Consider the following 26,768-nt stretch of genomic DNA (forward strand, 5'->3'; position numbering starts at 1 on the left):
GAGCGGTTGCCGGTGTTACGCGCGCTCTGATTGACTGCTGGCATCTGGAGGTGAAGAAGCCTCCAGGACTCTGCAGGGCTTTGTTCAGCTAGGAGCGCAGGCAGCACAGCAAAGTCAGTAGGCAAAATGAGTTGCCCGGGCCCTTCCCTCTCTCTCAGAGAGGCCGAGCCTGGGACAGCTGTACCCACAGCTCCCCCCTAATGGTGGCCCTGGTGTTCAATGCTCTGTGCTTCTGGGCACACTACAGTAGGGTCAGGGTATAGCTGGCAGCCGAGGCCATCAAGGGAGCAGGTCTGTGTCTGTTTCATGGATGGAGTCATCGGCGTGGAGGGGCTGCAGGAGGAGAAGCTAGGTGTGCAGAAGGCATGCCACAGGAGGCGATGGGCACCGCAGGCAGATGCAGTCCCCTATGTTTTTGATATCAGATGATGTCATCATGACATCACGGCATGGCTGCCCGAAAACAACTGTTTTTGTAATACTCCAGATTTCACAATTACACATAAGCAAGTCTCAATCTGTGTTTCCATTTTGAAGAGAATTTCTATTTTTTTTTAGATTAAAAATAAAGGGCCACTTACACATTTTTTTCTGCAATATATGAACAGAGGCATAACAAAAGATGGTGCCTCCTGAAAATAGGTAACAGTGATATATGGTAATGGTAGGGAGGCAGTACAGGGGCGATGTGGCAAGCACACAGGGTGAGATTAGGGGGACAGCACATGTGTGAGGTGGTAGTGTAAAACCCCACTGGCACTAGGTATGAATACCTGCAGTCACTGGCTATGGTTCATCACACTTACTTTCCTCCGGCTGGTCATGGGTAAGGCACAGGTACCAGGGGGTCCCCTGAATAATCAGGAGTTTAATTACGGTTGCATTGTGGGAGTGGACTACAGGTGTCAGTGCAGCGCAGAAAGAATTGGGCTCCAGGCCATCTCATAAAACAGCATAAACAGTTTATTGAACATATAGCAGGGATGAAGCAGGGAAAACTTCTGAACACTCTCCTCCAGCACAAAGCATTATGGTTACATTAGATCACGTATCATGCCAACTCCTCCAGCACATTATTCTTATCGGTTACATTGGTTACATCAAGGCACCTCCTCCAGCACATCACTTAATTGCAGCGGCATAAATATGGCGAACAGCAGTTCATACCAGAGCATCCTGGGACCAGTAGTGCTACACATCACAGGTTACTGTCTCTCTCATACATAACAAGGACTCTTGTCAATGGGGGGCTACTCAGCATGCCGCGTGGCTTCGACCACTCACCCAGATACGTCCTCTCCTGAGACTCACACCTGGCACTCTTCTAGGGCACCTCTATAGGTGGTCATCACCCTCTCACTGGACTCTGTGTACTGCTGCTCTCACACTGCGATCTCTCTCTCTCTCTCTCTCTGGTGCCTTGCTGGGACTGGCAGCACTCCCCACATGTGCTGTGAGGGGCTGCATTCTCCTCATGTTACTCTGCAGAAAAGCACCCACAGGTGCTGCTGCTGCTCTCTCCATAGAAGGGGTGCAACTCATGACTGCTGTTTCCAAAGCTGGGGACCATGGAAATGACAGTTAGCCATCCCATGGCCCCAGCAATCATACATGCACCTTCACTGTTCACTCCAAACTTGTGCTGAATCTGCTACTTTCTAACTACACTTGCTGTCTTCCCCCTCTGCAGGGGGCTTGCATGTGATCACTGCCTGATCCCCAAACTTCTCCCAATCAGTGCACAGGAAATAGACCTAGTTTTGCATGATAAAACTAAGTGGTATTCACTCTTGCAGTACCAGGGTATTACAGTAGGCCCACAGAGTGATGGTCAAGGTGCAGAACAGGGGTGAGGTGGCAGAGACTCTGTGGAGAGGTGAGATACACAGGGTAAGAGGACACCACAGGGGTAAGGTGGTAGGCATACAATTCACTAATGTTACCTGTGCATAACAAATAGAATTAATTAAAAATTAATCAGATATGTAAGCTACCACGAGCAGGGATCTCCTTCCTCATGCACTTTGTATTTCTGTTATGTAGGGTACACACCAGGGCGACCCGCTCACGATGCACATCGTGAGCGGGTCGTCAGTGTCTCGTCCGACCCGCTCACGGTGACGCGGGAGGGCACGACCCGCTCACGATGTGCACCGTGAGCGGGTCGTCAGTGTCTCGTCCGACCCGCTCACGGTGACGCGGGGGGGCACGACCCGCTCACGATGTGCACCGTGAGCGGGTCCGATCCGATGGTGACCCGCACCCGGCTGTATGGTCGTCATTGAGATCCTACCTGCAGCAGGTAGGATCTCAATAACGACCGACCGACCCGCGGGACCGCGCATCGGATCGGTATCGGTCCACACCAGGACAGAAAAGGGCCCAATCAGCACACAATCTACATCCAATTGGTCGGAATTGGATCTAGATTGAGGGGATCAGGCCCTAGTCGTCCTGGTGTGTACCCAGCATTACTTAAACCATCATCGATGGAACCAAAACCCACGGTTTTCTGCCACTCTGATACTTCAGTGTCAGTGGCGTCTACTGTGAAGCAGCTATGGTTATATACCCTGTACTTGTCCTCTATTGTGTTCAACTGTCATAGAGGGTACACACGGGGCGATATGCGCTATTTTTCAAATGCTTTTAGCAGCATTCAATGCAGATTCGATCCCAATGCGCGTTCACGTATAGTGGAAATCAAAAAGAAAATTAGTCTTGCCAGGCAAGACTATATGGTAGAAATCAAACAAATTGAAATCTAGATGAATGCCAGATCGAATCCAACGGCATAATAAATCTAAATCAAATTGAATGCCAGATCTAACCGCGTGTATGCACCTAAAGCCCTGTACACACACATCGATTTGCTTTTGACTCGATGTTAGATTCGATTTTCTATTTGATTTGGCATAAGATCTTTCCATTCGATTTTACTTTTGCATTAGATATCGAATTCGATATCAAATTCGATATCCATTCATGGTACATTGTACACATTCGATTTACTAGATCGAATTTGATATTTCCTTGGCTGCACAGTAGATTTTTCTGTTCGATTTTGTGAAAACGGGAGCACGCATCGCATCGAATGCAGATCGAAAGTGACACAAAAAGCATTCGATTTCGTTTAGGAATCGATTCAATTTTGCTTCTAGTAATCGGGAAAAATTGATGCATGTGTACAGGGCTTTAGACCTTATTCAGGTCTGTTCGCAGCAGGGCTGCGTTCGCATGGGGGACCGGTGTTGTTTTTCTGCGCCTGTGCATATGCAGGGTGCGTGCACCCATGTTTCCTGGTGCCGCATCCAGCACAGTGGGTGGGAGGCAGAGAGTGCCGTGCGGCGGCGGGTGGTCCCATCAGCAAATGGGAACACCCAGCGTTTCATGGGCGTTCCCTGCTTGCGAATGCTTGTGAATGGGTGGCGGCAGCCAACCATTCGCAAGGCGGGGTTTGGTGGACTCGCAAGGCTGCGTATTCGCACCCTTGCGAATTCAACCAGAATAACCCCCTTAAGTCTATGTTTCCTGTTTTGCTTCTTTGTTTATGAACTCTTTAATTGGGTGCTGCAGATAATTTGCCGACCTTTAAATAGGAAAATAATAATAATAAGTGCATCAAAGTCAAAGGTACTTGCGATTTTGGCGGCACCCATCGCATCGCATACCATAACGCATGCGATGGTATGCGATGCGACGCGATTTCGTGCCATAGTGTGCGATGGCATACAATTTTCAAATACAATGCCATGCGATGGGATGCGATTAAACATTGTATAAGCACCCTAATGGGTGCTTACAATGTTAAATGCACCCCCACGCCACCCCCCCCACTATAAACGTGAACCCGAAGCGTGGCAAGCGCAGCGAGCCCGCGAGTGGCGGCGCCACGCGTCCTACGACCTTTTCATACCCCCACTATCCACGTTGGCGTGGAGTCGAGAATAGAAAGTGTGGCGAGCGCAGCGAGCCACCGAGCCCGAAGCGTGGCGAGCGCAGCGAGCCCCGCGAGGGTCCGCGGATACCTTCACAGGTATCCGCGTCCCCTGGCGGGCTTCACAGGTGTCCGTGTGGCGAGCCACGCGGGGGGACGCGGACACCTGTGAAGCCCGCCAGGGGACGCGGATACCTGTGAAGGTATCCGCGTCCCCTCGCGGGGCGCGCTGCGCTCTCCACGCTTCGGGCTCGGTGGCTCGCGTGGGGGTGCATTTAACATTGTAAGCACCCATTAGGGTGCTCAAAAGCACCCTTTAGGGTGCTTATACGATTTTTCATCGCATAGGGGGTCAATCGCATCGCATCGCATGCCATCGGGTACATGGCATGCGATGCGTTCATCGAACGATGCTGAAATCGGGCGCCGCAAAAATGCACAAGTACCAAGTCAAAATTTATTCAAAAACCATCATCACTTCATATTTATACCTATTTAGAAGAAAAACATATTTATGCTAAAAGGTATATACAGCATGCTACCTGTAATAGAACAGTCTGGAATTGGGGTAATGATCCATGACAGTGAGACTGATCCAGAACAAGGCATTTCAGTAACGTTCGGCGCTCTCCTTGCATGACAATTGAGCTGTCCATAGAATAGGGGCTGATAATACTGCACACCTTTCTTCATTCTCCAACTATTAAGTGTCCTTAATGGATGAAATACCTGAAGCTTGTTAAATCTTTTCGTTATTAAGATTTACTGGTCTAGTGTTCTGTTTTAAAGAACTTAGAAACGACACTAGACATTGGCCTTATTATCACTGGATACTGTATGGAATATAATATAATATCTAATACTAGAAATGGTCTATTGTATAGGCTGTAACAAGGATTTCAATAATACAAAGTGGTCAGGAAAAAGATGAAACATACCATAACAAAAAAGAATACACAAACATAGAACCAGTAGTGCACTTTCTAAGCACACATTCTCCCACCTCATGGTAAGGCTCCTGTCTCTTTATCCTGGTAGCTGCTCTCTGGTCCAGTGCGTATTGTGAACATTAAAGCCACTTACCAAGAGGAGGGGCGATTCCAGCAACCAAGACCCCCCCCCCCTTCCCCCTGCATTTACCTATGTGGTATTATCAGTATCACAATTCAAATCATAAGTTCCATCTGTGGAACTTTCCAAATGTGTCAGCCAGTAATGACTCCCCCTGTGCACCTACTAGAAGATCTGGAGCCGCCACTGTTGCCACCTTTTTATTGTCCACCTTATATCTTATATTATGTGACACAAAACAGCTTCCTGTTTCAGTGATCATTGAAGTCATTTACTTTAGCTCCAGTTGCACTTGTCATGTCAGCTGTTGACCACCGTTAAATGTTAGCAGAGTATTAAATGAAATGACAGTGCAAATATTGTATAATTTACAATTCACACAAAAGGAGTGTGATGTCTACAGTGCATTGATGTTCTACAGACACGGATCAAAGGCGTTATGTCTTGCAAGAAAATCGATGACCTTGACTAAAGTACGAAAAGCATTTGAAATATGATTTCTGTACATTTCCATTGAACCTCGCAGGAAAACGACTGCGTCAGACGTAGGAACGGAAATACATTTTGAGTGAAGATAAAATTTCTCTTTCATAATTTATTTGCAAATTTTTTTTCCCACACGTGATTTTCAGCTTAAATTTAATGCCAACAGGCTTCATTTTTGAGGGATGGAAATGGAATTTAAATCCCCCAATAGGGTGTATTCTATCAGCAGCGCGGGATGCCGTTGAGTGAAAAAGCTATACTGTGATGTGGGTAGAACTGGAGAATGGGATCTTGTAATCCACAGCAGTGGCGTAACTACGAAACTTGCACACACACACACACACACACCCCCCTGCCGTGAAGTTAAGCCCCCAACCCTGCCTTACCCCTCCGCTGCCGGTCTTGTCTGCGGTCCCGGCGCTCCTCGAACTCCTGCTATTAAAAACTGACCCTCACAAAATGGCTGCCCCTAATAGCAGACCATTTTTTTAGGATGCTAGAGGAGGCAGTGAAACTGCTGTATGGGGGCAGCCATTTTGTGATGGTCAGTTTTCATAAGCAGCTGGAGTCAGGAGGAGAGTCGGGACCGCAGTCAAGTAAATCTGCGGGTCCTTGGCCACAGACATGGCAGGTCCAGACAGGCAGTAGCAGTGTAACAATAGCCCTGGTGCCAACATTTTTTCAGTGCCTCCCCCCACCGCGGGGTCTGCGGGTATATTGCTACGCCACTGACCCATGGGAAGTTTTATCAAAGCGTGGTGAGAAATGGTACTTGTTTCCTATCTGGGCGCCCACGATTTTAATCGTGGGCATCGGGGTAAAATCGTGGCCATCGCGGGCATCGCGGCCGATAAAAAATCGGGTGCGATGGGCCAGACGCGATGCCCGCGATTTTCCCATAGAGAACAATGTTAAATGCCTCAATTTACCCGCGATGACCGCGATTTACCATAGGAAACAATGTTAAATGGATCAATTTCCCCAAATTATCATAGGGAACAATGGGAAATGTGGCAAAAACACCCCTGAACATAAAAATGTCCCCCCAAAAGTAGTTGACGCCACCCCGCCATCAACGTGAACCCGAAGCGTGGCGAGCGCAGCGAGCCCGCGAGGGGCGGCGGTACGCGTCCTCCGACCTTTTCATGCCCTACTATCCACTAGGGCGTGGAGTGAGAATAGAATAGTGTGGCGAGCACAGCGAGCCACCGAGCCCGAAGCGTGGCGAGCGCAGCGAGCCCCGCGAGGGGACGCGGATACCTTCACAGGTAAACGCGTCCCTTCGCGGGCTTGACACCTGGGTAACCCGCGAGGGGACGCGTATAACTGTGAAGGTATCCGCGTCCCCTCGCGGGGCTCGCTGCGCTCGCCACGCTTCGGGCTCGGTGGCTCGCTGCGCTCGCCACACTATTCTATTCTCACTCGCCACACTATTCTATTCTCACTCGCTGCGCTCGCCACGCTTCGGGTTCACGTTGATGGCGGGGTGGCGTCAACTACTTTTGGGGGGACATTTTTATGTTCAGGGGTGTTTTTGCCACATTTCCCATTGTTCCCTATGATAATTTGGGGAAATTGATCCATTTAACATTGTTTCCTATGGTAAATCGCGGTGATCGCGGGTAAATTGAGGCATTTAACATTGTTCTCTATGGGAAAATCGCGGGCATCGCGTCGGTCGCATCGCATGTCATTATAATGACATGCGATGTACCCGCGATGCCCGCGATGGGCGCCCAGATAGGAAACAAGTACCTGAGAAATAAAGTAGAGAGGGATGAATTACCAACCAACAAATCTTGCCATAACGTGACCTTTGTAGGCTGATTTGTTGGTACTTTGTGCCTGATTCAGACTTGCACATGTTACTTCTGCCCCACCTGCAGTGCAGCATGGTTTTGTCCATCTGCAAAAATTGCTGCCCTGCTTATAGGTCTGAATCTTTATCTCTTGCCATTTTATCACTTTGACAGGCATCCCCCTATTTTCCAGTTGGGAATTTTGGCAGGTATTGATTGAAATGTACCAAAAATTGATTATCGGTAAACTTCAGGATACGGTCGCTAGACCGACATTGGCCCTTATTCTAATCGGATCGGTACGGCCCGCGTGCGGCCGTACCGCCGATGTTTTTACTCTGCACATGCGCAGAGGTGAATCTGCGCATGTGCAGCCCCCTTCGCCGCAGACGTATTTCGTCCGCCGCAAAGGGGGCGTATAGGGGCGTGAGAGGCATCATGCCCTCATTTCCCTATGTGTACGCCCCGCGTTTCATGGGCGTTCCCATGCAAACGCGGGGCGTACGCATGCTAATGAGGGCATGACGCAACTCATGGGGGCGGAAAGCTGACGTCGCCGGATGTCAGCTTTCAGCCCCCATACAAGCTACCACACGGACGATTGTCCGTGTGGTCTCAGCTTGCGGGAGCTGCCGCGGCGTGCGGACCTGCCTTCGATGGTCGACGACCATCGAATGCAGGGGGCAGCTCCCACCATGGTGGAGGCGTAGCCTCCACCATTTTTATGCGGATCGCCAGCCGTCCGTGTACGGACGGCCGTGGCGATCCGTAGGGTGGGCGGGGATTCGTCTGGTGCGGTCGGAGCCGCATATGCGGCTCGACCGCACCAACCAGAATAAGGGCCATTATGATGGTCGGCATACCTTAGGTTGACCACTAAAGGATGACAGGTGGACACATGAACAGGTACAGGAGTAATGCGCATGAGCAGACTGGCCATTGTTCCGGCTGCTGGAGGTTTTTCAATAGGTCTAAAGTGAAAAGGTCAACAGTGCCTAGGTTGACCACAAACGTTCGACATGCACAAGGTCATCATGGGAAAAAAACGTTAACACAAGCAAAAGGTCGACGTGAAAATGGTTGACAAATGGAAAAGTAGGCATGAGGTTTTTTAGGTGTCAATTTTGATCTTCGTGTACAGAGTCCCCTTGCCGACTCGCTTCGCTCCACATGCTTCCATTCCCAATTGTCGTTCATGTGAATGGTGAAGCATGGAAAAAGTTCAAAAATTAAAGAAATTGTGAATTGAACGTGTCGACCTTTTGACCATGTCAACCTAATGCATATTGACCAATAGAGGTTGACTTTTGATACCTCAGAGAGGAGGATGAAGCTGAAGAGTAGGACCTCACCGGTGAGGTAAGTAATGCTGCAGACCAATGACATATTCGTTGGTGTCACTGTGATACTAAACAAAATATATTGCCGTATTAAGACTTTGGGCGGGTTGTTTGGAGGCAGTGCGGGATGACGGCTGAACCCAGACTTTTTTAAAGGGGAAATTACAGTACAAGACAAAACCACGCCTTGAAACGATTGCTCTTTTAAAAAAGGGCAGCAACGCAAAGCAGAATAACCGCAGATTTCTGAAAGCTGAACTTGGGCCTGATTCAGACCTTTTCGCTATGTTCACAGCCTAGCGAACAGGTACATGCCGCCCACCGCCCCGCTGAACCACTCCCTCCCCCCCGCTTTTCGAACCCCCTCGCTAGCAAGCAGCATGCAAGGAAATGTGTACGCGAACATCCCCTCACATGCGGCCGCCCAGGCAAAAAAATCATTTGATGGTCGCTGACAATCGAATGATTTTTGCAGCCTTCGCTCTGAAAAGAAAATCCACCATCGAAAACGGGGCCGAATTGGGACCTGACCGACTGAATCACCCCCATTGTATTGTTGGAAATGCATACAACTTTTAGATGGCCTAGTCAACGGCAAAATGTCATTTTCTTGAAATTTGCATAAATACTGCAATTATCCTCATCTCACGAGCTTACTTCCCCAAACCGGACAACACACCGTACACAACCCAATGGGATAATTTACTTTCTGCAAGAGAAAAAAATAAAAAACGAACACATTTTTATGTTTGATTGTTAACCATTAGGTTAAATAAACGTATTTGTAGGTATCAGGTGCCTACTGTAGCTGTTGTCAGTAGTAACGCCGCGGTGATATAAACAGCGGTTTTATTTGCTATTTTACAAAAAAACAAATATCAACTGCCCACAGCGGGAGCCCCTGCGAGCTGCCAAGGCATTACATAACCACTAAAATATACAGGATTGCAATGTCCAAGATAAGTAACAAACCCAGAGGCTTTAGATGTGCCAGTTTTATGGGGATATTGGGACGCCATATATGTTGAAAGCCAGGTTTTCAAGATGCGTCGTCAATGCTGTTTCAAGAACAAACACTGTATTCTTGGGAATTGCGGAAATCCCTGTTCAATCTGTTTAGATTTTCAGCGCTGCGTGGAATATACCTGAGCCTCCCTAATATGCGAATTAACAAAGGAGCTGATCTGCCGGCTTCATCAGGAATAAAATTAAAAGTTAAGTCATTTACATTCAGGGAAGTATTGGTCTATCATCTTGCGGCAAATAATAAAAAAAAGTGCAGAAAGCAAATTAATGCTGAATATTTCATGAGACCGAATTTAGAAGTTCATCTTTTTTTACCTGTTAAATTCTAATTTGCTCGCAGTCACAAAGGAGACGGCAGAAGGAGTTGGGCGCATCGCGCGAAGCAATGTTCTCTGACATTATTATTAAGGGGAAACCTTTATAAACATCCTGATTAATTCCTGCAGGTGAAAGGGGCACGGAATAGCACACGCTAAAATTGAACATTCTTTATGTGATCTACTCGCTGTACTTAAGCTGATAATAAGCAATTATGTTACAGTTGATACTGACAAAATATGCAATTATAATATATAATTGCTCCCTTCCCTCAGACTAACCCTCCCTCCCTTACCCTAACCTCCCTACTCTATACTCTAAACGCCCCCCCCATAGCCCAACCCTCACTCCCTCCTTCTTAATGCCTTACCGCCCCTCCCTGCACCCTAACCCTAAGCCACCCCAAGAACCTATCTTTTTTGTATATTAGAGGTTGTAAGCTGGCCAGATCTAGTTAGAAAGTGACACCTGAAAATAGGCAGAGGTTTAAACAGACGGTTCGTTTTTATATCTTGTACTGTATTGCATGTTTGGGTGTCCGTGAAGAGCGAAATTGTTTAGTCTGTTGTTGTATAGTTGTCACATCAGGGCGACCCGCTCACGATGCACATCGTGAGCGGGTCGTCAGTGTCTCGTCCGACCCGCTCACGGTGACTTGGGGGGCACGACCCACTCACGATGTGCACCGTGAGCGGGTCCGATCCGATGGCGACCCACACCCGGCTGTATGGTCGTCATTGAGATCCTACCTGCAGCAGGTAGGATCTCAATAACGACCGACCGACCCGCGGGACCGCGCATCGGATCGGTATCGGTCCACACCAGGACAGAAAAGGGCCCAATCACCACACAATCTACATCCAATTGGTCGGAATTGGATCTAGATTGAGGGGATCGGGCCCTAGTCGTCCTGGTGTGTACCCAGCATAAGTCAGTTCTAGGGCTTTGTTTTGTAGTTAAAGTAGTCATGCCATGTTTAGGTTGTGTTAGGCTCTGAACGTGTCTGGTGTTTTTGTCTCCTTACAGGGACCTGTGAGGGGTGCAGTACAAGATTGAGGGTGGTGAGTGTCATCTTGTACCTCTGTGTGTCCCTCTCTGCCTATCTCCCTTCCTTCTTTCTTAAGGGCGTACGTGGACCTTGCGTCTCCGTGGAAGGTCAAGTCTTCACCTAGGACCGCAAGTGCCAATATGTGACACTCCGATGATGATGTTTCATCCAGGAGGAGCAGCACTCACCTGTTCTCCTTCCTCCTAGGTCATTGTGTCTGGGTGCCGGCGTTTCCCCAGGACCATGGTACATCATGGCCTGAAGGTGAGAGGGTGCGGCGTGCCAGGTAAGTGGTCGGGATACACCTGCACGGCAGCAGGCACCACACTGCACCACCCACAACACCCCTCTCACAAGGCCAGAGCTAATGTCACACATCCTTCTAGAAAACACCTGGGCACACCTGCTTTTTCCCTGACACTCCCAGTGAATGGCTGGGTGACACTCATAAACGCCAGCTTTCTGTCCTGTCAATCAAACTGTCCCCCAGGAAGTTAATTTCTTTGCATATAGAATCTATATATAGATTTTATATGCATGCCCGGCTGTGTGTGTTACAGTACTGTAGTGTACAAGGACCTGACGCAGTGCAGTGCGGGCTGTGTGTGTTACAGTAGTGTAGTGTACAAGGACCTGATGCAGTGCAGTGTGGGCTGTGTGCGTTACAGTACTTTAGTGTACAGGGACCTGATGCAGTGCAGTGTGGGCTGTGTGTGTTACAGTACTGTAGTGTACAAGGTCCTGACGCAGTGCAGTGTGGGCTGTGTGTGTTACAGTACTGTAGTGTACAAGGTCCTGACGCAGTGCAGTGTGGGCTGTGTGTGTTACAGTACTGTAGTGTACAGGGACCTGACGCAGTGCAGTGCGGGCTGTGTGTATTACAGTACTGTAGTGTACAAGGACCTGACGCAGTGCAGTGCGGGCTGTGTGTGTTACAGTACTGTAGTGTACAAGGTCCTGATGCAGTGCAGTGTGGGCTGTGTGTGTTACAGTACTGTAGTGTACAAGGACCTGACGCAGTGCAGTGCGGGCTGTGTGTGTTACAGTACTGTAGTGTACAAGGTCCTGACGCAGTGCAGTGCGGGCTGTGTGTGTTACAGTACTGTAGTGTACAAGGACCTGACGCAGTGCAGAGTGTCAGGCCCTTGTGGATAACACGCTTTCCTGCTTAATGCCCCGGGCCCCACCTTCAAGTCCGGCCACTTCCCCAGTAGAGACTCGACTAGTTGTTGCGTCATCTCGGCAGCGCGCAGTCTTTCCTTTCGCTGCAGCGCCAAGTCTCTTTGCCTGTTATAGGCCCCTGTCATGGTACACTCATCTCTAGTCTAGGGAAAAACAGACTGTCACTATGGGCCTTATTCTGATCGGTGCGGCCCGATCAGAATATGCGGCCGCAACCGTGCAGGCGAATCCCCGCCTTCCATACGGATCGCCACCTGCCGTCCGTACGCGGATATGTGGCGATCCGCATGAAATTGGATGGGGATACGCCTCCTCCGTCTTGGGAGCAGCCCTGCATTCGATGGTCGCCGAACATCTAATGCAAGGCCGCACGCTCCACCAGGTCCCGCAACACAAGACCACACGGACACTTGTCCGTGTGAAATCATGTATGGGGGCGGGCAGCTGACATCCGGCGATGTCAGATGCCCGCCCCGTACCCACGCGTCACGGCCTCATTACCATGCATACGCCCCGCGTTTGCATGGGAACGCCCATGAAACGCGGGGCGTATGCATAGGGTAATAAGGCTAAGTAGCCCCTCACGCCCCTCTACGCCCCCTGTGCAGCGTATAAAGAATCCGTGCGGCGAAATCGCCTGCACATGCGCAGAGTGACCTCTGCACATGCGCAGACGATCAACATCGGCGGTCCGTCCGCATGCGGGAATATCCGCACCGATCAGAATAAGGCCCAATATCATCCTTCATTTCAGATCAAGAGGGTAACGTCAGCAAATCTAAATATATTTTGGGGTAAAAGGGGAAAAAAGTTCCCTGACCCCTGGTGTAGAGAATAAAAGGCTGCACAGTACTTTAAAAAAAAATTGTCACAATGGCTGCCTGAATTTAAAAACTCCCCTAACCTTTGCGACTGAAGCAAATACGGACCAGGTGACCGAAAGCTGCAGTCAACCTGAAAATATTCACACTGTCTTGAAATTCATTGCAAAATATATGCAATGCCGTACCCGAAGCAGCTCGCCAGGGCTTTCAACTCAGGTATTTTTTCTGATCACAGTGGATCTAGACCAGTGAACACATGCAAATTAGAATTATACATTGTGATATTAACAGCCTATTCTGCTGGGAAACGCAGCTGCTAGAGGCAGAAGGGAAAGAAAGTATTTCAATATTTCCAAATTTAAATAACCGCTTGGTTTATTAGCGGCATTGCGGTTAAAGAAGCCTATTGTCGGGAAAGAAATTAAGATTCACTGTTGGCAAAAGAGATCAGAGCATTTAATATAATACTCATTGTTTGCTGTAGCTAAACGAGGGAAATAAAATATATTATTTTTTTTTACACTGCTACGCAAGTGTTTTTTCCCTCATTTCATTTTATTTAGATATTGTCCCTAATTAGAACATTTCAAATTAAGGCAGGAACAACAGACAAAGTTCGTTGTTACATTTTAATTTTAATGGTGCGCAAATTTTGAGAACCTGTTATCCTGTTAGTTCCAATTCATTTGTTTAATCTGTGTTATTTAGGGGCCGATTTGTCAACATCCGTATCTGAGGATTCAGATATGCTATGATAATATCGGCCCAACTCACAATGCGATAATTGACTATATCGCACGGACATATCAATTATCAGATGCAGGGCAGAGCTTGCGATAAAGCTCTTGCGATGGGTCTACATAGAAATATTGGGGTATTATTCAGAATAAAATACCCTGATCCTGTGTCACCTTCGACATCACCGCTACTGTTGCCACCGCCACCTTCTCGCCATTATGATAACCTAACGCACCGCAAACCTTCCCACCACCATTGATCATACTATCGGGCATAGACTCCTGCAGCGCTGCCGTCTTTGAGGCTTCCTACTACTGTAACCTCCAGTGCTGTAAAGTGAGCTGCTACTTTGCAGCATCCCTTTACTGCACCTGGGGTCACGAGGACAGCAGGTAGCCCCACAGACCTCCCTGGAGCACCGATCACCGGACCCTGGGGTTGTATGATTTTTTTTTTTCATTTTTTTTTATTGTATTTTTATTTTACACAGTGATCAGCTAGCTTGTCCATGAAACACTCAGTGACTAGACTTGAATGACCCCATAGCAACACATTAAATATTGTTATATTTTTTTACTTACCTGCAACATTCTCCGAATGGCGGTATATGACTGAAACGGGGACGGGACTTAATCCGCCCCATCCCCCAGAATGCAGATCAGTGTTTTCTTTACGGGCTTCTCCTAGAGAGAAGCACTGGAAACTAGGTAAGCATGATTATTATTATTATTATTATTATTATAATTTTATTTATAAGGCGCCACAAGTGTTTCGCAGCGCCGTACAAAGGAACAATACAGGGAAACAAAACTTGGCATAACATTGAATAAATAACAAAAATACAGTACAAATAAAGAGCGCCACAGATCAATACACATTACAGCTTGGGTACAAGTAGTGAGGACTCAATCAACATACAACTAGAGGCTTGAGGCCAATGATGGAGAGGAGTATGCAGACGAAGATGGTCACTGAGTGTTGGAGTAAAGGAGAGCTGTGAGTGAGATGTGAAGAGAAGTGGGCTTTGACAACAGGAGGGAAGAGGGCCCTACTCGGAGGAGCTTACAATCTAGTAGGATTTACCACAGTCTTTGAAATGATTGGTTTATTTTGGCAACTACTAAATTTTATCTCTCTCCAAAGCAGTGGCGTCGTGGGAGCGAGTACTTTTTTACCCAGACCAAGGTCTGCTAAAGCCGCCTCCGCAGCACAGCCTCTCTCCCTTAACTCATGCTGCTCAGCGCCATTTGCAGAGCTGGAAAGAGAGGCAGCAGCAGCGGTAGCTTGTCATCTTTCTCCCTCTCGTTTATTTTTATCACAGGGGTGTGGCCACACCCCTTCCAGAGGCCCCGCTCCCGTCAGGAGGCCCCACCCACTCAATTTTGACTGGTCCTGGCCGACCTGTCGGCGCCACTGCTCCAAGGCATGATACACGCCAACCCCATATCAAGTTTTATCTTTTTAAAGTGATTCTTCAAAGTCAGTGTACAAATGAGTAATTGCTTGCTCATTCTATATTTTGCGAACTTGCTAGCAACCAGGGCTATGCGATCAGGGAATATAGCTGATGACTGAGTTTAGGCAGATGACGGAATTAATAGATGTATAATAATGCTTGAAAATGACAGAGCTAACTTACTAAACTGTATGGATTTCCCAATGTAGTTTTTGTTTCAGATCACTTGTTCCCATTTGGCTTCTGCGGCCGGTTTTTATCATGCAGCATTAGAGTGCAGTAAAATATAATGGGAAGCCGATAAACTCTACAGGCGTTTATTGATTGTGTCCATAAAACATTTGCAGAGAGGCACAGAAATTTGTAAACTATTAGCATCATAAACAATGTAATAAGGCACTGTCATAAACTGAGAGAAACATTTTCTGTAACCCTTTCTTAGCTGGATTTAACGATAACAATAATGTATGTTTCATCGTCGGTTTCCAGAGGACATTGGTGAAGACACAATACAGGCAATGGCAATCATATATAGTGTCGAATTTCACACCCTCGATGGCACGTCCTGGGAAATGTTATCCAGTAGTCACGGTAAGGGTTTGAAAAGTGAAGGCCTCTTATCAGTGGCGGTGTTTACCTATGGTCTGCAGGACTGTAGCCCCCCCCCCCCCCCCCACTCCAGGTAAAATCCGCCACTATGCTCTGAATAACTGAAGCCAGATGCAGTCTGTGAGACTGCACTGACTTCAGTGTGTTGGCACTGACTTCCTATAAGTCCTACCAGCCAGTCACCACGGCAGTATCATTGGGAGGTGTTCCCTCCCTCCAAAATGGCTCTATCGGCTGCTTTGTCTGCAGCAGATATAATGTGGGGTATGTACTTAGTACAGCGGCTCATACTGCGCCTGCTCCAGTCCCGATGCTTATCATCTGCAGTGTACAAGTGCTGGGAATGGGATTTACCTGCTATGGGCTGCTGCTGTGCCAATCCTGCGACTGTGCCGGGGACCAGTGGGGGGACCGGCAGCAGTGGTGAACTAGCATCGGTGGCATCGGAGGGGGGTGCCGGCATCGGTGGGCCACCACTGCCTCTTATACACTATATACAACTTCTGAGAGAGCAGTATTGCAACCTGCTATTGCAACCCACTCGTAAAGCAATGTCCATGGTAGATATTATGTCTTAAACCATGTTGGAATACCTATTTCTTATAGAATCCGATGTACAGATGTGTCCTCAGACATCCTTGTTGCAATGAACCTGCATTGCGGCAAGGATGTTGTGGCATAGTGTGGGGTGGGCATTTGCATGCTTCCGATATGCCATTGAAGTGAATGGGTGCACATGCTCTTAATACCCATTCACATCACTACTATGTTATTAAAGTGAACAGTGAGCTGTTTTATGCAACAACGCAATGCAGTCAGCATCCCAGCGGTCAGGATGCCGGTGTTTAATATACTGACTCTGACATCCCGACTGCCTTCAGAAGACAGGTGCCGAAACCCTAAAAGGATAAGGATACAGAAGCCGGATTGGTGAGTATGTGTGGGGACTGGGGAGCAGTAGTGTAACTATAAATTTTGCGCCCGGCCCCCTTTCCCCAGAGAAATTCTGGTACCCCCCCCATATATTTATTACAATTTTTGTACCTAAATGCCCATTGTCAGGAGTTTCATGATCACTGACAGGAATTAATTGCTTGTTTTCTGGGGTTTCATGCTCATTGCCAGTGTTACATGCTTGTTGCTAGGGATTTCATGCTCATTGCCAGGGGCTACATGATCGTAGCCAGGGTTTGTATGCTCATTTCCATGGGTTTCTTATTTATTGCCAGTTTGTTTTTTGCTTCTTATCAGTGGGTTTCATGCTCATTGCCACGCAGGGGCATCTTAACAGCAGTGTGGGCCCCTGGGCAAAGCAATGCCCTGGGGCCCTTACCCATTCTCCCCTCCTAGGGGTGGGGGGTGCTATCAGCAGCAGCTTTGATGTCCCATGGGTGGCAGGGGGTGCTCTATCTTCCACTCAACATGTAGGACCTGGAGCAGTAACTTCTGCTAATTACTCCTTTACTGCACAGATGGTGGGAGGGAGAACACTAACGTGTGGAAGGGGGCACTGAGCTGAGCGAAGGGTCCCTTGTAAATGACTTCCAGGGAGGTAGGGGGTGTTTTATACACAGGGGACGGTTGGATAATGGAGTGGGCTCAATATTCGTCATTTCCAGTGGAAGTGCAGCTTGTTTGACTGCAGATATCTCCATTATCTGGAAATAGATTTCTTAGCCTTCAATAGTATAAAAACCTAGAGTCCCAACTTTCAGGAGGTGCTGGGGACTTGGGGATCAGAGATCAGGAACCAGAGCAATCCATTGACAAAAATATAAAACTGTACACCAAACGTTTGGAGCTGGAGCAGGGACCGGCTGCTGGAAGGCTGATATCTCTGGTTCTGGGCATGATAGAGACAAGCCGCTAGTGTCGGCAGAAAGGGGAGAGTCCCAGCTTTTGGAATATACTCTCATAAAAACTATAAATCAGAGAGAATTTGAGAAATATGACTGGAAATTGCAATTAACAGGTCGGATGTGGACTGCTGCTTTGAAGTTGGATATCTCCAGTTCCCCATGGCCTATTTTAAAATTCTGGTATCCCTGGAAAAACATAGAAACATAGAAACATAGAATTTGACGGCAGATAAGAACCACTTGGCCCATCTAGTCTGCCCCTTTTTTAAACATGTTACCTCAAACCATTTTTGATCCTTATTTTTTTGTAAGTATATCAATATGCCTATCCCAAGCATGTTTAAATTGTACTACTGTATTTGCCTCTACCACCTCTGATGGGAGGCTATTCCACTTATCTACTACTCTTTCTGTGAAGTAATTCTTCCTCAAATTTCCCCTGAATCTTCCTCCCTCTAGTTTCAGTGCATGTCCTCGTGTTCTGCTGCTCCTCTTCCTGTGAAGAATGTCTCCCACCTGTACCTTGTTAAAACCCTTGATATATTTGAAAGTTTCTATCATGTCCCCCCTTTCCCTTCTTTGCTCTAAAGTATACATATTAAGATATTTTAGTCTTTCCTGGTACGTTTTGTGATGTAGGCCATGCACCATTTTAGTTGCCCTTCTTTGTACAGTCTCTAATGTATTTATATCCTTCTGGAGATATGGCCTCCAGAACTGAACACAATACTCTAGATGAGGTCGTACCAATGACCTATACAGTGGCATTATTACTTCTTTCTTTCTACTGCTGATACCTCTCCCTATGCAACCAAGCATCTGACTTGCCTTCTTCATTGCTTTGTTACATTGCCTACCTGCCTTTAAGTCCCCTGAAATAGTGACACCTAGATCCCTCTCTTCCTCAGTAGTTTCCATTATAGTGCCATTTATACTATATTTAGTGCATGATTTTGCATTTTTTGGCATTAAACTGTAGTTGCCATGCTCTTGACCATTCCTCTAATCTACCTAGATCATCAATCATTTGTTTTACCCCTCCTGGTGTGTCTACCCTGTTGCATACCTTTGTGTCATCTGCAAAAAGGCACATTTTACCCTCAATTCCATTTGCAATATCACCAATAAAGATATTAAAAAGCACTGGTCCAAGTACAGATCCCTGGGGTACTCCACTTGTAACCTTTCCCTCCTTTGACTGTACTCCGTTTACTACAACTCTCTGTTTTCTGTCCTGCAACCATGCTCTTATCCATTCAACTATCTTAGAATCCAATCCCAAACTTTCAAGTTTATTTAACAGTCTGCGATGTGGGACAGTGTCAAAAGCCTTACTAAAGTCTAGATAAGCTACATCTACAGCCCCACCTTGATCTATTACTTTAGTCACCCAGTCAAAAAAGTCAATAAGATTTGTTTGACATGATCTTCCCCCAGTAAACCCATGCTGTTTTGGATCCTGTAAATTGCTGGTTTTGAGATATTCTACAACTCTTTCTTTTAAGAGTGTTTCCATCAATTTCCCTACTACTGATGTAAGGCTCACTGGTCGATAGTTGCTTACCTCTTCTTTGCTTCCACTTTTGTGCAGTGGGACTACATTCGCTGTTTTCCAGTCCTCTGGGATTACTCCAGTAGCTAGTGACTGGTTGAATAATTCTGTTATTGGTTTTACCAGCTCCCCTTTGAGCTCTTTTAGTATCCTTGGATGTATCCCATCCGGCCCCATTGATTTATCCACTTTCAGTTTTGAGAGTTCTGTGAGGACTTTCTCCTCTGTAAATGTACTTGTTTCTCCCTCAGTTTTCTGACTATACTTGCAACTTAATTGTGGCCCCTTCCCCTCTCTTTCAGCAGTGAATACTGAGCAGAAATAATTATTAATATTATCTGCTATTACATTGTCCCCCTCAAGAAAACTTCCACTCTTTGTCTTTAGTCTTATTATTCCACTTTTTGTTTTTCTCCTTTCACTTATATACCTAAAAAAAGTTTTCCCCCCTTTACCCACTGATTGGGCCATTTTCTCTTCAGCCTGTGCTTTTGCACATCTGATTACCTTCTTAGCCTCCTTCTGTCTAACAAGATACACCTCTTTGTCCTCATTCTTCTGCGTCTTCTTAAATTTCTTAAAGGCCAACTTTTTTGCTTTCACAATACTTGCTACTTCTTTTGCAAACCACAATGGCTTCCTTTTTCGTGTGTTTTTCCTAACTCTTTTGACACAAAGTTCTGTTGCTTTTAGAATTGCACTTTTTAATTTTTCCCACTTATCCTGCACTCCTTCCAAGTTCCTCCACTCTGCCAAAGAATCCCTTACAAAGGGGATCCTCAGCTATCAGCATAGGGCCCTTATACACGTGGGCCCCTGAGCAAGTGCCCATTAAGCCCATACGAAAAGACGGCCCTGTTGCCACAGGCTGCATGATCGTAACCAGCAGTTTTATGCTCATTTGCAGGAGTTTTTTATTCATTGCCAGCGGGTTTTTTTTGCTTTTTATCAGTGGGTTACATGCTCGTTGCCAGGGAGTTGCATGTCCATTACCAGTGGCGTACATGCTTGTTGCCAGTGGCAAAATATATATATATATATATTCCAGAGGCAATATATGTATACAGTATGTATCGCTACCTGGAATCTATAACTTCCGGGTAGCGGTATGAGCTACAGAGTAGGACCTCTAGCATGTATCCATCTGTCCAGTAGGACCTCTAGCATCTGTCTCCTCCAAAGTGGCAGCCATGTTAGGATAAACATTTTCAGCAGATTCCATAAGGACGGCCAGACCAATTGGAATCTGCAGAGACAATGTGCCCCCACAGTACTTGATCCCCCAAGCCACCGCTTGGGCGGCAGTGCCATTGATTGTGCCACTTGTGTTGGGTTATGGTCAGACCATTGATGGGGCAGTTAAATTTAGGCACTAGTGGGGGGACTTAGGGTTAAGTTGCGGGGAGGGAAAGGTTGGGGTTAGGCTGAGTGGAGTGGGGATTAGGGTTGGGCACTGAGAAGGAATGGTTAGGTTTAGGCTGCAGGCGGGGGAGTTAGTTTAGGTCGTGGGGTGCGGGGGGCACTAGCAGGGAGAGTAAGGGTCAGGCTGCAGGAAGAGAGGGTTTGGGGGGGGTGTTTCTCATCTAACCACTGTCAGCATTCCCTCCTTCAGGATGCCGCTGTTGATATTCTGACCTGTTGCAGGGCCGTAACTAGGGGGGGGCTGGGGGGTCACGCGCACCGGGCGCTGGAGGGGGGGGGCGCTGTCAGGTCCGGGAGACACCCAGGTTTCGGGGACTGCATGTAATAAAGTGCCGGTGTCAGGTCCTGCAAGCGCGACGTCATCACGTCGCTCTCCTAATAAATTCAGTCTGTCGCGGGGCTCTGTGGTTACGCTGATGACGCACTGGACAGAGAGCGGGAGCAACAGCGGCGCGTGGAGGAGCAGCGGGCGGCAAGCGGCAGTGGTAAGAAGTCAGACCAAGCTGCTTACTGTGTTGTGGCTGCTGGCTGCTTTAAAACCTTTGTCATCCTCCACGCTGCTTATTACTCATCAGCTCCGCTATATCTCCCCCCTCCATGCTGCTGCAGCAGTGTGCAGCTTCAATTGTCATCCCCCCGCCACCTCTTCTGCTTAAGTGATAACAATGCTGCGGACAAACACCCCCCCCCCCCGTGCATATTATGCAGCTGTGGCACAACAAGTCGCAGCATGCACTTTTTTCAGTCCTTGGGACACCACAACTCCCAGCAGAGCATCCCAAGCTGCAATGTAAGTACCTGTAGCCTATTATGCTTTGGTGGCACTACAAGTCCCAGCAGGGTACCACCAGCTGCTATAGGATTACCTGTCAGTCTATTATGCAATGGTCGCATGCTTATAATGTGTACTGGGGGGGCATAACGGTGTGTGCTATAATGTGTACTGGGCATTACGGTTTGTGGTGTAATGTGCTCTGGGCATTACGGTGTGTGCTGGAATGTGTACTGGGCATAACGGTGTGTGCTGTAATGTGTACTGGGCATTACGGTGTGTGCTATAATGTGAATTGATACTACTATGTGACCACACCACTTCTCCCCCCCCCCCCAAAAAAACATGCCCTAAATTTTTAGCGCGCGCCTTCGGCGCGCACTATCCCTGTTTTACGGTTCATATAGTTTCTAGTATATATGTATCTTGATGCAAGTGGACCAGTTGAGGGATAATTTATAAATATATATTTCATTTCAGAATACAGTGTATATATAATAATATATTATATATTGTCTTGTTTGTTGGCTTAATATCACCCTTCTGTTGTCTGTAAGCACATAAATATATATATATAATTTTTTTTTTTTTTGGGGGGGGGGCACTAAATGAACGTCTTGCCCCGGGCACCAGAAACCCTAGTTTCGGCCCTGCCTGTTGCATCCAGTCATCTAAATGTACACTGCAACAACAATGTAGCGGAACACAACTGTAAAATAAGTGTCCAATGGAAATCATAAGACACTGCCTATTGTCTTTCTATTGGTTTATACAAGCGCATGCTACGGTATGACATCACAAACCTGTTATACTGTACAAATGCTTCAAACACATTGAGGGGGAAATAATGTTGTAATTGTTTGTATACATGTGTAAAACGTACATATGTTAACGTAATCCAATACACACAAAAGGCCAAAAATTAAAAAATCACCCCCATATCAATACTCATAAATAGATCTTATGTAATTAAAGACAACTTACTTACTCAGGGAGGATTGGCCATACCAGGTGAAACACTAGCACCTACTGTTAAGTAAGCTATGCTGTTAACAGTGTTGGTATCCGGACAATAGGTAGACAACAAAAAGGTCAACACCATTAGGTCGACAAACAAAAAGGTCGACATGCAAAAAGGCCGACATTCAACTAGGTAGACACAAGCATGAGGTCCACATGGGGAAGGTCGACATGGGGTTTTTCACTTTTTTTTTTAAGCCGACATGTGCTGACAGGTGGTATTTCATGCCCTACCATCCACTAGGGAGTGGTGGGAGAACACAATAGTGTGCCCGAAGCATGGTGAGCGCAGCGAGCCATGCGAGGAGACGCAGTGCACTTTAACCTGTTTCCATGTCGACTGTGTCGACATTGGGGTAAAAAAACAGTTAAAAACCCCATGTTGACCTTTTGACTGTTGACCTTCCCAAGTTGACGTAATGCTTGTGTCGACCTATTTGAATGTCGACTTTTTTGCCCATATGGATGGTGTACTGTGCTACTGTAACGTACTGCCCATATGGATGGTGTACTTTACTACTGTAACGTACTGCCCATATGGATGGTGTACTGTACTACTGTAACGTACTGCCCATATGGATGGTGTACTACTGTACTACTGTAACATACTACCCATATGGATGGTGTACTACTGTACTACTGTAATGTACTGCCCATATGGATGGTGTAATGGTTAGCATTACAGCCTCACAGCACCAAGGCCATGGGTTCCATTTAGAGCCAGATTAAGGTCTAAATGGGCCTGGAGCTGAAAATGATTAAGGGCCTATTATGCACAATAATAGGGGTTGTGGCCAGCACCTAATAGTGTGGGGGACGTGACCAGTGTTCTGGTTGGGTGGTCTGCTCATGGGTGTGTCTGTATTTATGTAAATGCTTTCAACTAATTATATATGCCTGGAAAAGGCAGGGGGCTGGCATAGGAAAAATGCAGGGAGATATATTGGCGGGTGCCCTCCAAAGGAGCACCCGCAGGATGCCGATGTCCTAAGATACTTGCGGGGTGAGGCGGCACTCCAGTCATAAAAAAAAATACTGGAAGCTGAAACTTGGTAGACAACATTTCAGCACCTTTTATGTGGTCACCTTCGTTTACCACACCATATACCCCTTATACAAATCATGCAACACAATAGTAACCCCCTTATACTGTATTCGACTCTTACACATTATGGCATATGGAATGAGCCAAAATTCACACCAATTGAGCCAAAATTCACACTATGGCACACAGATTGAGTCAAAATTCACGTTATGCCACACAGATTAAGGCAAAATTCACATTTTGCCACATGGATTGAGCCAAAATGCACACTATAACAGGCATGTCCAAACAGTGGCCCTCCTGCTGTTGTGAAACTACACATCCCAGCATGCCTTGACATAGTTTTAGCATTCCCTAATAGCAAAACTGTGGCAATGCATGGTGGGACTTGTAGTTTCACAACAGCTGGAGGGCCATAGTTTGGACATGCCTGCACTATACCAAACAGATTGAGCAAAAATGCACAATATGCTTCATAAATAGGGACATTGCATGCCAATGCGCGCATTAAAAATTTACACCATAATGCCTATTACATGTTAAGCCACACGCCATAATGTCCATTACGTATTATGCCAAACACCATAATGCCTATTAAAAATGATGCTACATAAGTGTTGCTTACCTACATGTTCATTGCCAGGGGTTCCATGTTCATTGCCAGGGGTTCGATGCTCATTGCCAGGGGTTCCATGCTCGTTGCCATGTGGGATTACATGCTCATTGCCAAGGGGGAATACATGCTCGTGGTAACTGGGGGACAGCCACCGCCGGGCAGAAATGACAGCCATTGACAGCAGGGCCAGATTAAAGCAGGGGCAAAAAGGGTCAGTACCCATGGGCACCCTCTAGCTAGGGGCCCCCTGTGGTTGGCTTGTATTTTTAACAAAAACATTATTATTATAATTTTTTTTGCTAAAGGTTTTGTGCATGGGAGTGGGGTAGTGCTGCAGCTTCATCTATCTGACAATTTGACAATAATTAATGGTGCTGAGCATCGGGAGCTGAGGCACACTGATTGCACAAGTGTGCAGTGCATTACTGGGAGTTGACTAAGCCCCATGACACTTTGCACAAAAGGGCAGAGGCTGAGAGGTTTATGCTGAGCTCTGAGTGGTGGAGCTCATTACATGCTTATCAGGCCTATGGAGGTGCAGCATCAACCAAGTCATGGGAGGGTTTTTAATCAGAGGCAGCACTGACACTGTGAGATCTCCTCCAGTCCTACAGAGTAAGCAGTTACCCATTGACCAAGTTTATACTGTCTTTACTCTGTGTTTTGACAGTATAATATTCTCTCATGCAGTTTGTGGCCAGTAATGGAAAGTGCAAGGGGATCCCCCTGTCTAAAGTGCCCCGGGTCCCCCGAAGGCTTAATCTGGCACTGATTGACCACCGGGCAGAGAGCAGGGGGCTGCCCGGCTGTATTCAGAGCACTGCATGTCCCGGCTATTTGAAATAACACCCCTTTCACACCAGAAAATGCAGGGACTTACCCGGGAATATGGTCCCAGGATCATGCTGGGACATTCTCGGACTGGCCCCTTTTACATGAGCCTAATCCCTACATTTTCTGGTGTGAGGGGGAGAGAAAACCACCGCCACCCCCCTTTAAACAAACAGCTATATTTTTGGAACCAACTGACCCATTTACATGTAGGCTTCGAATGATTTTGGTCCCGTGAAACTGGGCCGTTTGGTTCCAGAGAAATCTGAACAGCCATGAAATTACATTTCAGAAATGAAAAAAAAAATTGGTTTGCCCACAATATCTCTAGAACCAATGTACCCATATGGACCAGGTATCAGATTGAAGGCCCAGCGATTTGGGTTCGACTGAGATCAACCTCGACCTTCTGTGATGCCAGAGTGGGAACTGGACAACATTCCAGGTTTGCCTGATGGTATCTCTGGTTCCCGGGGGGCTAGCGACATGGGGCTGGGCTCGTTGGAAAGCCCTGGCCCTCAGCTACAAAATGGGCCTATTTGTAGAGTGGGCCTGGAGCTGTAGCTCCATCAGGCCCATTGTTAATCCGGCCCTGGTTCCATTCCCGCCATGGTGCTAACTGTGCAGAGTTTGTACAGTATATTCTTCCCGTGCTTGCGTGAGTTTCCTCCGGACACTCCAGTTTCCTCCCATGAACCAAATATATTCTAAAAACCTAATTTTAAAACTGGTACTTATATGTTAGCGGGCGCCCAGCTACGCTACGCTGACAATGTAGCTTTGGCTACGTTATCACCGTAGCCATTCCCGGGCGGTCGGCTAATCTTGGGCGTCGGGCGGGGATTGCTGTGCTCACCACGCTTCGGGCTCGGTGGCTCACTGCGCTCACCGCACTTTCTAAAATTAACTCCACGCCCACGTGGACACTGGGGTTATGACGTGGATAGTGGGCATATGATCCTTTATGTGTTAGCTGGGCTCCAGTTACATAATTTAGTAATTTACGTAGTTTACGTAGCCAGCATAGTCATACATTGGTCTTCTCAATACACCACTATGCAAACTACGTAACGGGCGCCCAAGTAACATATAAGTACCTTAAAACTTGTTGTCTTTAAAAATGATTACTCTTCAATATCAACCGACCGCACAATGCATATTTTCTTGTCCAGATTCTGATTATTTTCTTTCATTTCCAAGTCAAAAAAATATTTTAAAATCTGAAAAATAAAAAAGTTGCGATCGTGTCCTTGCGTGCAAACATACAAAATAATTCCAAGGTACAGTACAGTGACAAAGTAACCGAATGTCGTCTAGAACAATTTAATAATACGACAGGAGCCTTTGAGGAAGACATTGAGAAATGATTATATAAATACATGACATTCTATTAACTAAGTGTTGGAAAAAAAGTTAAATTATAAATGTTTTTCCATTCTTTACTCTTCAGCGGAAGAATCAGACAGCTTGATAAATGCCAAGATGCAATCCTCGTCTTCGCGTCCCGGCTGGTAATAATGAGGACATTCAAAATTTATCTCATGGCAATAAACAAGAAAACAACAGAGAAGAGAAAAATAGAACGGAATTGATCATCTCATGTCTTGTGTTTAAGAGGAACTTGTATCTTTATCATATGTACAAAAAAAAAAGACTAAGGAATAGATTACAAGTTATGACTTAGTGAAATCACACCCCATGCGTTGGTAGAGAGAGGAGACTATGATATAGTTTTTCGATTTTCAAGGTCGCGTCTAGGATGTTAACCAAAAAGTTTCCTAAGAGGCAGCTATGCAGAAAACCACTGAAATGATGAA

General features: G+C 46.8%; 1 long non-coding RNA gene across 1 annotated transcript; it reads left to right on the plus strand.

Annotated features, from left to right (window-relative positions):
* The first annotated feature begins 11,234 nt into the window (after positions 1-11,234).
* LOC146072257 (uncharacterized) lies at positions 11,235-26,559 on the plus strand. Its single transcript, XR_014473008.1, has 3 exons — positions 11,235-11,311; positions 15,668-15,816; positions 26,402-26,559. It is a non-coding gene; the product is annotated as an uncharacterized LOC146072257 (long non-coding RNA).
* The last annotated feature ends 209 nt before the right edge of the window (positions 26,560-26,768 follow it).

This window comes from Crinia signifera, chromosome 4, assembly GCF_055691185.1.
Source record: "Crinia signifera chromosome 4, ASM5569118v1, whole genome shotgun sequence".
Lineage (NCBI taxonomy): Eukaryota > Metazoa > Chordata > Amphibia > Anura > Myobatrachidae > Crinia > Crinia signifera.